The following is a 13,413-nucleotide window of genomic DNA, read 5'->3' as shown; positions in this document are numbered from 1 at the left end:
TGATCTCCTGTTAATATTACACAAAGTATTTTTGTCTCAGACATTATAGGTCTGATTTCTATGAATTTGTCCCTAGTTGATATGCTCAGTCTTTCTTCTCCCTTCTTGAATATATAAGATATAGTTATAATTGTTTAAAAGTCCTTATTTACTAATCCTAACATTTGTTTACTTTCTGGTTCTGTTCCTGTTTGCATTTCTTTTTATTATGGATACTATTTTACTTTTTCTTTGCAGGCCTAGTTATTCTTTAAAAAAAATAATGCCAGACGGGTTCGATTCCCGGCCAGGGCACATAGGAAAAGCGTCCATTTGCTTCTCCACCCCCCCCCTCCTTCCTCTCTGTCTCTCTCTTCCCCTCCCACAGCCAAGGCTCCATTGGAGCAAAGATGGCCCCGGCGCTGGGGATGGCTCCTTGGCCTCTGCCCCAGGCGCTAGAGTGGCTCTGGTCATGGCAGAGTGATGCCCCGGAGGGGCAGAGCATCACCCCCTGGTGGGCAGAGCGTAACCCCTGGTGGGCGTGCCGGGTGGATCCCGGTTGGGTGCATGCGGGAGTTTGTCTGACTGTCTCTTCCCGTTTCCAGCTTCAGAAAAATAAAATAAAAAAAAATAATGCCAGATATATTAAATTACTTTATAAGGCCTTAAATATACAGTGTGTCCGTAAAGTCATGGTGCATTTTAACCAGTCACAGGAAAGCAACAAAAGACAATAAAAATGTGAAATATGCACCAAATAAAAGGAAAACCCTCCCAGTTTCTGTAGGATGATGTGGCAGCATGTGCACATGCGCAGATGATGACGTAACACTGTTTATACAGCGGGGCAGCCCACGGGCATGCCAGTCGAGATGTGGACGGTACAGAGGAAAGTTCAGTGTGTTCTGTGGCTCGCTAAATTCCAATCCGTGACCAAAGTGCAACGTGAATATCGGTGTGTTTATAACGAAGCGCCACCACATAGGAATAACATGACTCGGTGGGATAAGCAGTTGAAGGAAACCGGCAGTTTGGTGGAGAAACCCCGTTCTGGTAGGCCATCAGTCAGTGACGAGTCTGTAGAGGCTATACGGGATAGCTACCTAAGGAGCCCTAAAAAATCTGTGTGTGAGCTCACATTGAACTGCACTGAATAGGTATGAAACTGGGAGAGTTTCCCTTTTATTTGGTGCATATTTCACATTTCTATTGTCTTTTGTTGCTTTCTGTGACCGGTCAAAAGTGCACCATGACTTTACGGACACACTGTAGTTGTACTTTCTTCTGAGTTGCAGTTAATTTACTATGAACTACTTTGATTTTTCAAGGCTTGTTTTTAAAATTTGCTATATGAAACTAGAGTAGCCTTTAATCTATGGCTACATTTTCACTTTTCATTATAACAATGTCATTCTGAGTCCTCTCCTCAAACTCTGTGACTTAAAGGGTTTTTCATTTTGACTCTTGTGAACATGAATTGTTGCTGGCCCTTTTGGAGATATGGGTATTATTCTAATTCTTTTGGGTGGTTATTTTGAAGATCTAGAAAGAATCTGAGGTTTTGCTGTACTTGCAGGTTAACTTTCTTACTACACAGTGTCATAGATGCTGACAGGAGACACAGACTCTGGACTCAGTTAACCGGTTTTGTGAGCCCCAGTTCTTACAGGTCAATGCAAAGAGGACCAGGTGACTCCGTTACATGCAGTAGAGTATATTATAAGAAGGGAACCCTAAGCTTAGTGAATCTAGAGCTTTTATAATAGACAGTGGCATGCCTGTCTTTTGCTTCCAAAGAAGACATTAAGTTTATCGTCTAAGAAAGTTCACTGAAGAAATATTCTTTAAAGGATACACTAAACAAAAGCAGTTAGTGAATCTGCTTGTAAGATATGCAGAAACAAAAGAGACTGTTATGGACTGAATTATAACCCCTAAAATGCATATGTTAGAGCTCTAATTCAACATTGTGGCTATATTTGGAGATAAGGCCTTTAAAGAAGTAGTAAAGATTAAATGAAGTCAGTCATATAGATGGGACACTAATCTGAGTTATGTCCTTATAAGAAGAGGAAGAGACACAAGCGATGCACACTAACAGAAGACAGTGGGGAGACACAATGGGCAGGCAGCCATCTGCAAGTCAGGAAAACACCTCAGGAAAAACCTACCCTGCTAGTGCCTTGACCTTGTACTTCTAACCACCAGAACTTTGACAAAATAAATGTTGCTTAAAATCACCCACTCTGTGGCATTCTGTTATAGAAGCCCTGGCAGATTAATACAGAGACACATAGAGAATTGTGTCTGCACAGTTCTCTTCCTGGCATCAAGTAATTTCATTACTTATGTGCATTGATTTCTACTTAGAAGTAGACTTAGAAGCCCTCTGCTGATCTCTGGAGTTCCCTGTTTGTGCAGCATTTTCCTGTCTGGTATACTGTCTTGAAAATGGTAATTACCTTGGCATCCCCAGATTCTAGCTCTATCTCCTCCAATCAAGGTGGATTATGCTTAGGCTCTCCATCTCTATGCTAGGGACTGGGAACCCTCTTTACACAGCAAACTGGTGCTATCATGGGCTCACCCCATTGGTTTTTCTTATCTTAGGGTCAATATCTCTTGCTACCTGATTCTCAGTGTCTAATCCATTTTTTTCTTCTGATTTTCTTTTCTAAATTTCTATTGAATTTATTGGGATCACATTGATTGATAAAATTATACAGGCTTCAGGTGTACAATTCTACAAGACATCATCTGTCTATTGCATTGTATGTTCACCACCCCAAGTCAAGTCTTCCCCATAACTATCTATCTCCCCACTCCCCTCCTCCTCTTCCTCTTTTCCTCCTAGGTTTTTTTTAATACATATGTTGTCTTTTGTCTTGTTTTTATTTGTTTCACACAGGAAGTAAATTTGGTCATGGAGAGAAGAGTGTTTCATGTGTTAAAGAATAAATGTTTACTTTTAACCTAGAAAAGAAGTAAAGCTGAATTGAAAATTAGTTTGGAACTTAATAGATGCATCATAATTTTGGTTGAACAAATTCTCAGACTTCCTGAGTCTTTATGTCTCACTTTCCCATTTGTAGCATTGAGAAGAAAATAAATAACTAGGCCTTCCAGGCAATATATTGGCATGGTTAAAGAAAATGTGATAAAGGAGATTTAAACTCTCCAAAAGAAAGTTTATAGATAAATATGAGGTTTCTGCATTATTAACAAGCTCTGGGAAAATTAAATTACATTATACAGTTTGCTGAAATATTAAGAAAGAGTGTATAAATATGACACCCCTCACCTGCTACTGCAATTATTGCAGTAAAACTTCTGGACACTGTTGATTTTGTTTTTAATTGTTGAGCACTTAAAGCAAATCCATTTTAGATCTTTGCTATTGTGATCAATGGTGCCATAAACATGGGGGTGCATTTCTCCTTTTGAAACAGTGCTATGGTGTTCTTGGGCTATATTCCTAAAAGTGGGATAGCTGGGTCAAAAGGCAGTTTGATTTTTAATTTTTTGAGGAATCTCCATACTGTTTTCCACAGTGGCTGCACCAGTCTGCATTCCCATTAGCAGTGCAGGAGGGTTCCCTTTTTCCACATCCTCGCCAGTACTTATTTTGTATTGTTTTGTTGATGAGCGCCATTCTGACATCTGTGAGGTGATATCTCATTGTGGTTCTAAGTGTCCATCAGTGGACGAGTGGATTAAAAAGCTGTGGTACATATATACAATGGAATTCTATGGGGCTATGAAAAAAGAAGGAAATCTTACCTTTTGAGACAACATGGATGGACCTGGAAATTGTTATGTCAAGTGAAATAAGCCAGGCAGATAAAGAAAAATATCATATGACTTCACTCATTTGAGGAATCCAATGAACAGTGAGAACTGAGGAACGGAATTGAGACAGAGGAGAGATCAAAGGGACCAGAGGAAAAGAGAACAGAGGGAAAGGGGATGATAGGATGGGATAAACCTGAAGGGAAGGGGGGAAGGCGCTATGGGGAGGGGGACAAGGGAGATGTTGAGGGGAACACAGGGGAGGGGGGATGCATTCAGGGCAACACTAGAATCTATGTAAACACAATAAATTAATAAAAAAAGCAAATTCACTTTAATCTTTATCTTTTTACTTCTACCCATGTATGCTTGAGCTTTTGTGTTTCTTTCATTAAAAAGAAAATAAAATCAGAAATGACTGAGTTAATTAGAATGTATAATGAAAATTAAACCCAGAGGAAAATTGAGTCCTATTACCTAGAGTACTTTTCTGTGGGATTTCAAAAATGGATGGCAGCATGGAATGAATTATTTCATTTGGTTCAGCTCACTTAACAAAGTATTGGGAAATTTTTTCAGTATGCAGAAAAATGTAAAATGATGGAAAGGAAGAGGGGCCAGAGGCCACTAATATCTTAGAGTGAAGTCACCTTGACTTGGCTAAAGCAACTATTTAAAAACCACTTTTAAAAAGTCACTGTTAAGCATCAAAGGAAAGACACCATCTAAGACAGTACACTGTGACATTATTTTTAAATGCTTTTCAAGACCTGTAGCTGGAAATGATCATTTAGAAGCCTATTAGACAAACAGCTTCTCTTCCCACACTCGCACAATGATGAAGGACATTTTTTTAATGGACACTAATTGTTTTTTAAGTAGAAATTTTAACTTTTAGAGACTTTATTTTTAAATCAGTTGCAGGTTTGCATTAAAATTGAGAAAACCAGATGATGATGTCTTATCCATTAGGTACACAGATTTCCCATATACTGCCCTGACCACACATGTAGACCATCTCTATTATCAAAATCATTCACTGAAATGGTACTTTTTAAAAAAATCAAGGATGAATCTACATTGATACATCATAACCACTCAAAGACCATCATTTCCCTTAGAGTTCACTCTTTCTATTGTCCATTCAGTGAGGTTAAACCAATGTGTAATTACATATGTCCATCATTGTCATATCACACAGAGTATTTCCACCACTGTAAAAGTCCTCTATGCTCTGCTTATTCATCTCCCCACCCCAATCTCTGGAAACCACTGATCTTTTCATTGTCTTCATAGTTTTGCCTTTTCCAGAATGTCATGTATTTGGAATCAAAGAGTATGCAGTCTTCTCTGATTCTTTCACTCAGTAATATAAACTTGTTGTTCCTTCATGTCTTTTCATGGCTGGGTAGCTCATTTATTTTTTACACTGAAAATATGCCATTATCTGGATGTACCACATTTTGTTTATTCACTCATCTAATTACATATATCGTATGTGTTTCCAAGCTTGGAAATTAGGAAGAAAGCTGTTATAAACATACATGTGCAGGGTTTTATGTGGCCATAAGTTTTCAGCTCTTTGGTGTAAATATTAAGCAGTGAAATTACTAGATTGTTTGGTAAGAGAATTTTTAATTTTGTAAGATACCATCAAACTGTCTCCCAAAGTGGCTAAACCATTCTGTATTCTCATCAGCAAGGAATGAGTGTTCCTCATGTTCCACATCCTCATCAGCGTTTGGTGTTGTCAGTGATTAAAAGTTTGGCCATTCTAATAGTTCTATAGTGGCATCTCATTGTTCTAAGTTTCATTTCCCTGATGATATATAATGTGGATCAGCTTTTCATACGCTTATTTGAAATCTGTATTCTTCTTTGGTGAAAGAACTGTTAAAGTCTTCGGCCCATTTTTAATCAGGTTGTTTTTCTCTTATTGTTCAGTTTTAAAAGTTCTTTGTTTCAGATGTGGCTTCTGCAGATAATTTCCTCCCAGTCTGTGGCTTTTCTATTTTCTTGATACTGTATGTCTGGAATAAGGGCTAAGGTTTTCTAACAAGTACTGAGGTGGTGCTGATACTGCTAGTCCAGGGACCACAGTTGGGAACAGCCAGTATCATAGAAAAAGCATAGATTTTTTTTTAAAGGTATGGTCTTATAGACAGCAGTACCTACTCTGTGGTGCACTCCATGCTCCAGAACTCCCTGTAAGATCAGGCTCAATCTAGACTAGGTTAGACAACATTATTTTTTGACTTTTTTTTTTTTGCCTGCTCTATCCGCTTCCTTCACTTCCTTTATCCTGAGAACACTCCCTCACTGCTCAAATATCTGTCCAGTCATGAATTACATGTGAGACTTCTGGCAAGTTATTTAGCTTTTTTTAAATCGAGTTTCTTTCAATAATTTACAGGGTTATTTTAAAACATCATGGCTGTGAAATTGTACTACTTATTTAAAACATATGTAAATATCTTGTTTTCTAAAAGATACTCAACAAATACTGAAAGCCCTTGCAAAGAAATTACAAGTGCTTTAATATATATATTAAAGGATTTTCCCCTTGCAAAGAAATTACTAGTGCTTTAATAACAAGAGGGAAATGAGAGCAGTGGAGTGGAGCCATGTTTAGTGTGTCATCAAAAATAGCAGAAGCGGCCCTGGCCGGTTGGCTCAGTGGTGGAGCTTTGGCCTGGCGTGCAGAGGTCCCGGGTTCGATTCCCGGCCAGGGCACATAGGAGAGGCGCCCATCTGCTTCTCCACCCCTCCCCCTCTCCTTCCTCTCTGTCTCTCTCTTCCCCTCCCGCAGCCAAGGCTCCATTAGGGCAGGGATGGCCCGGGCGCTGGGGATGGCTCCTTGGCCTCTGCCTCAGGCGCTGGAGTGGCTCTGGTCGCAGCAGGGCGAAGCCCCCGAGGGGCAGAGCATCGCCCCCTGGTGGGCGGAGCGTCGCCCCCTGGTGGGCGTGCCGGGTGGATCCCGGTCGGGCGCATGCGGGAGTCTGTCTGACTGTCTCTCCCCATTTCCGGCTTCGGAAAAATGCAAAAAAAATACAAAAATAAAAATAAAAATAAAATAGCAGAAGCATGAAGCACCCAGATCCTACATTAGGTGGCAGGGAAGGATGGCACTCTCATTCACAGGATGTGGGAGTAATGGAAAGCTGCTAAGAGCTTAGGCCCTTGTGTTAAAACTGGGTAGCAGCTGGAGCCTTCGATGCAGCTTAAGATCTTGATGGCTTTAGGCTAATGAGTGCCAATTATAATAATTAGTACTCTCTTCTGCTTACAAATGATCATAAAACTTATTAGCAGAAAGAAAATTATATCTGATTTAGGATGGATGATATATGCTGATTTTACAATTTTTATTTTTTTTGAGGGAAAACCTGTATGTTTCTGCTCAGAAATATCTCTGGGGAAATATATCCCTTTCTGAAGTTTTCCCTATTTTTTTGGTCAGATAAATGTGATTTACTTTTATTTTGAAAATTTAGTATTTCAAAGATTATATTAAAGCCTTGAATTGCCCCAAATCCTCATTAGTCTGTCAACTATTTCAAAACGTTTCAATTGTATTGATATAGTTTCTTCCAGTTGACAATCGTCAGCGATTCAGTTTATTGCTCAGTAAAATCTTAGTAGGTGAAGATTCTGTCTCATTTCAAACTGAAGATATTCTAAGAACTCAGTCTCTTTTGTGCTAGTAAATTGAAATATGCTTGTAAAGTATCAAGTAATACATTATACAGAATTCAAAGTTGGCAACTTTTATTATACCAATTCCATAGTCTAATAAACACTGAAATTATTTTTAGAAGATTTCTTTCTGCTTCTAGTAGATCTTCTTGGAAACATACCAGGATTCTCTTTACATAGCTGTTTAACCCGTCCTTCAGCTGATATGCATTTTGGCTGCTAACATTCATAGCTGGCCCCTCTTCAGAAAATTGCCTTCATCTTGCCCCGTTTCTCAATACCGCCACCAATCCCAGGAGTGGCCGTTAGACAATCATTGACTGATATGGTTGTATAGACAGCAGTACTTACTGTGTGGGCACTCCATGCTCCAGAACTCCCTGTAGGGTCAGGCTCAATCTCTATTCTAGGTTAGATGACATTCTTGCTTGACTTTTTTGCTTGATGTATCTGCTTCCTTCACTTCCTTCATCCTGAGAGCACTCCCTCAGTAAATTACTTGTTTAAGAATCCCCATCTCAGTCTCTGCCTTCAGGGAAACCAACTTGGCACTCCTGAAATTAAATATTAAATTACTTCTCACTCGAGGTTGGCTTTTTTCTTTTCCCCATGGTTTATTGCAAGATATGGATGAAGATATGGAATTACTATGACTTTACTACCTATCTAGGGGGAGGATAATAGTAAATTAGAATTGATACATCACAGGGTCTGCTGTTGTAATTTAAATCATTTGATCTAACCATCATTAATTTACAAAAATGATTCAGGATGGTGACCTTAAATATTACCTTTTTGATCTGGACCCAAGAAGAAGAGGAAGAATGAGGGAGGAAGGGAAACCAACTGCTATCATGGCGTTGAGGGGCAAGGCAGTTGTAGATAGAAAGCAATAAATGTATGACCCAGGAATCCAATAGCTAGTAGTTGGGAAACACTATTTGGGATCCACCAGAGTGTAAAATTACAGAGATCCCTGTCTCCTGGAAGACAGAATCAAATTGATCTGAATGTCTAATTGTTGGTTTTTCATTAAAAATTAAGATAAAACAAAAACAGACTCAGAAAGAGTGATCAAACTGATGGTTCCCAGAGGGGAGGGGGTGAGGGGAGGGGTGAAAAAGCTGAAGGGGGCCCTGACCGGTTGGCTCAGTGGTAGAGCATTGGCCTGGCATGCAGGAGTCCTGGGTTCGATTCCCAGTCAGGGCAAAGAGGGGAGGCGCCCATCTGCTCCTCCACCCCTCCCCCTCTCCTTCCTCTCTGTCCCTCTCTTCCCCTCCCTCAGCTAAGGCTCCACTGGAGCAAGGATGGCCCGGGCGCTGGGGATGGTTCCATGGCCTCTGCCTCAGGCACTGGACTGGCTCTGGTCACAACAGAGCGACGCCCCAGATAGGCAGAGCATCGCCCCCTGGTGGGCATGCCGGGTGGATCCCAGTCGGGCGCATGCAGGACTCTGTCTGACTGCCTCCCCGTTTCCAGCTTCAGAAAAATACAAAAAAAGAAAAAGAAAAAGTTGAAGGGGAATATAGTTAATAATACTGTGTGATAAGTTTGCAAGGTGACAGATAGTTACTAAACTTAGTGTGATAACCACATTGTAAGGTGTCTAAATGTTGAATCATTATTATTGCCCACCTGAATCTAATAGTGTATGCCAACTATACTTAAATTTTTTAAAAAAAATTTAAATTAAGTCATGAAAGAGAAAGCATTTGACTGAAATGGTATGTGCTCCCTTGTTTAAACATAATCTCCGGGTTACTGTATCATTCTAGGATGAGCCCTTCTGTTACTGATTATGTGATCAATTTCTCAAATATGGGGAATTGATTGGAAATCAATTTTTAGTTTTTAATGCTGCTAATCTCCCCTCCCTGCCCCAATCTCTTAAATGTTTTTTTTTCTTTTTGAAATAAATTTATTTTAGTGACATTGGTTAGTAACATCATATACATTTCAGGTGTACAACTTTATAATGTGTATACTCTATTGTGTGCTCACCGCCCAAAGTCAAGTCTGCTCTGTCACCATTTATTTTATACACTTACCATCTTCGTCCTCCCACCGGCCCTCTATCACCGCTGGTAACAACTATACTCTTGTCTGTGAATTTTGCTTGTTTGTTCATTTGTTGCTTTTTGTTTTATACCCAACATATGACTAAAATTATATGGTTCTTTTCCTTTACTGTCTGACTTACTTCACTTGCTATAATACTCTCAAGATCACCATACCACCCTAAACGGACCCAATCACGTTTGATCTTGATTTTCTTTTCCTAGAGCCACTTAAGATATCCAGTGTTGTTCTGCCAATATAAAGAAATACTCCTACCAGAAATAACAGGACCACCCTGCTCAGACTTTGAGCCTCCTCTTCCAGTATTTTATGACATAAACACCCACTGTGTTAGTAGTTCACCTTCCTCGCATATATTTACCAATGCCTTCTTTCTGCTCTCAGTATTTTGTTCTGTTCAGTTTGGGAATTACATTTTCCCTCCTGGCAGGGTACTTCTGCAACTTGCTTTCCAGATGATTAATATTTCTTGGTAGAATCTTGTGATTAGTTGCATTTTTAACCCACCTTGGCCAGTAGTCCTGCCTAGACATAACCTTCCACCACAGACTCTTACTCCTACAGAAAAAAAAAAAAAATCTCACTAATTGAAAAAAAGAGTTAACTGAAAAAATGCCAAAATGAAATCGCCAAAGTTTTGCATAATGCATCCTCAATTACCTTTTATTGAATAATCTGATATTTTTTATATTAATAATTTGTTCTTAGAGGATTTTTTTTCCAGTTTCTTGTAAGAGATAATAAAAATTCTGCTTCTGGGAAAACCCTTAATTTTATAGACAAAGAGTCTGAGGTCCACAAATGTTAGTAGTTTGTATTCACTCTTATTATTTATAAATATGATTCTTCAATTTGAAAGTATTTGCATAGTATTATATTGTGTAGTGTTCCTATGATACTGTGATTCATATATTATTTCACTTGTTTTATTTTTGGTATGCATTTAAGTTTTTTCCAGGTTTTGCTCTAAAAAAATGCTGTTAAGATTATTTATATGAATATTTCTGATTAGGTAAGCAAGAGTTTCTCTTGGTTTTCTGAGACTGGAATTGATGCAAGATAGAATACATGCACTTTCAGTTACACTTTATAAAGTCAATTCATTTCCAAAGTGATTGCACTATGTCATGCCCTCACCTCAGTAAATAATGATTCTAGTTACTTCAAATTTCCATATACTATGCTTTATATCTTAATTTTTCCCCAGGATGTTGGCTATAAAATGGCATTTCATTATGGCTTTAATTTATATTTTCTTGATTAGGAACGAAACTGATTATTTATATGTTCAATCATTACTTGGGTTTATTTTTCTGCAAAGTCACTATTCAAGTACATTGTCCATTTTTTCTATTGAATTATTTGTATTTTTCTATTGCTACCTCAGCAAAAGACATAAAACATGAAAGAATATGTTGTATATGATTATATTTATATAAAATAGAAAACCAAGCAAATCTAATTTCTATTGTCTATGCATGCCTGAATAAGTTAATACTAGAAGTAAAAGTAAGAGAAGTATTAGCCCCAAACCAGGTTAATGTTGACATTTAAGGGGAAGAAATTGGTTAGGATTCAGGACGAGTATGTAGGCGGTTGCTGACAATGTACTAGTTTGTGACTAGACATTGGATATATTGTTCTGCACTTCATTAATAGTTGTTTAACTGTGAATATAGTGGATGCATGCCCTATTCTGAATGTAAATGTGAAAGTTGAAAATGTTACATTTTCCATCTGCTTGCTACTATTTATGAGAAGTGTAACTGATTTTTATAAGTTGATTTTTAATCAAGCAACCTTAAAAAAACTTTCTTATATGTAATTAAATAATTTGTAGATGGCGAAGTTTTAAAAGACAATGGTATGATCTGAAAAAGGCAGTCTTGTTTCTCCTTTTCCAATTATTTGATTTACTTTTCTTGGCTTATTATTATGGCTTTTAACTTCAGTATAATGTTACATAGAAGTCATATCATGTTCCTGAACTAAAAGGAAACATTCTTTATATTTTTCCAATAATTGTGGTACTGCCTTTCATCAAACTAAAGAAATTTCTTTCTATTACGTTATTTGTTTGTTTGTTTTGTTTTGTTTTGTTTTGTTTTGTATTTTTCTGAAGATAGAAACGGGGAGAGACAGTCAGACAGACTCCCGCATGCGCCCGACCTGGATCCACCCGGCACGCCCACCAGGGGCGATGCTCTGCCCCTCCGGGGCATCACTCTGTCGCGACCAGAGCCACTCTAGCGCCTGGGGCAGAGGTCAAGGAGCCATCCCCAGCGCCCGGGCCATCTTTGCTCCAATGGAGCCTCAGCTGCGGGAGGAGAAGAGAGGGACAGAGAGGAAGGAGAGGGGGAGGGGTGGAGAAGCAGATGGGCGCTTCTCCTGTGTGCCCTGGCCGGGAATTGAACCCGGGACTTCTGCACGCCAGGCCGATGCTCTACCACTGAGCCAACTGGCCAGGGCCTCTATTACTATTTTTAAAAATTATTCTTAAGTTAAAAATTGATATTAAATTTTATTAAAGATGTTTTCCTCACCTATTTACCTCTTAGTCTAATATTATATCATTCTCTTTGAGTTCAAATGAATATTTTAAATCTTTTTATATCTCCTTATCTTCCTCATATTTAATAATTTATTTTATTTTTAAATCTATCATACTTATTTTTATTTTTTTTCTAGTAATTTAAATATATGGAATATCTGCAAGCCTGATTGAATTGTCTCATGCTTTTGCTGGCTTTAAAAAAATTATTCTTATTATTATTGCTATTATTATTATTATTAAGTAAGAGGTGAGGAGGCAAAGAGACAGACTCCCACACGTGCCCCAACAGGGATTCACCCACAAGCCCCCTGTCTGACAATGCTCTGCCCATCTGGAGCTGCTGCTCTGTGGCTCGGCAACTGAGCTATTTTAGTGCCTGAGGTAAGGCCATGGAGCCATGCTCAGTGCCTGGGGCCAACACGCTCAAATCAATTGAGCCAAGGCTGCAGGAAGAGAAGAGAGAGAAAAAGAGAGAAGGGAGAAGGGTAGAGGGAGGGGTGTATAAGCAGATGGTGGCTTCTCTTGTGTGCCCTGACTGGGAATCAAACCTGGGACATCCACATGCTGGGCCAATGCTCTACTACTGAGTCCACCACTCAGAGCCTGCTGGCTTTCATATATAATACTTTATTTCATTTCTTTTTTTTGTAATTTTTTTTTCTTTTTCTTTTTCTTTTTTTTTTTTTTTTTTTTTTTTTTTTTTTTATTTTTCTGAAGCTAGAAATGGGGAGAGACAGTCAGACAGATTCCCACATGCGCCCGACAGGGATCCACCTGGCACACCCACCAGGGGCAATGCTCTGCCCACCAGGGGGCGATGCTCTGCCCCTCTGGGGCGTCGCTCTGCCGCAACCAGAGCCACTCTAGTGCCTGGGGCAGAGGCCAAGGAGCCATCCTCAGCGCCCGGGCCATCTTTGCTCCAATGGAGCCTCGGCTGCGGGAGGGGAAGAGAGAGACAGAGAGGAAGGAGAGGGGGAGGGGTGGAGAAGCAGATGGGCACTTCTCCTGTGTGCCCTGGCCGGGAATTGAACCCGGGACTTCTGCACTCCAGGCCGATGCTCTACCACTGAGCCAACTGGCCAGGGCCTTTTTGTAATTTTTAAATTTGAGTTCATAATTTTGGAAACTTTACATTTGGGAATCCTTTGAATCCTAGGTTTCATATGAACATCTCCAGGAAGTATTTTCATTTTCTTCTGCAGGCTATCAAGAGGTTTTATCAACTCTGGACACATTCAACTAAATTTTTGGCTAAAAACTTTTCAGACTAGTTAGTCATATAATAGGAATTTAGATTGTAAATACATATAAGGGAG

The 13,413-nt window shown here is 39.2% G+C and overlaps 1 non-coding gene across 1 annotated transcript; it reads right to left on the bottom strand.

Annotated features, from left to right (window-relative positions):
* Positions 1 to 13,107: 13,107 nt before the first annotated feature.
* Positions 13,108 to 13,183, bottom strand: TRNAS-GGA (transfer RNA serine (anticodon GGA)). The gene has a single exon. It is a non-coding gene; the product is annotated as a tRNA-Ser (tRNA).
* Positions 13,184 to 13,413: the final 230 nt, after the last annotated feature.

The sequence above is a fragment of the Saccopteryx leptura genome, chromosome X (genome assembly GCF_036850995.1).
Source record: "Saccopteryx leptura isolate mSacLep1 chromosome X, mSacLep1_pri_phased_curated, whole genome shotgun sequence".
Lineage (NCBI taxonomy): Eukaryota > Metazoa > Chordata > Mammalia > Chiroptera > Emballonuridae > Saccopteryx > Saccopteryx leptura.
This window is presented reverse-complemented; position numbering and strand designations above follow the sequence as displayed.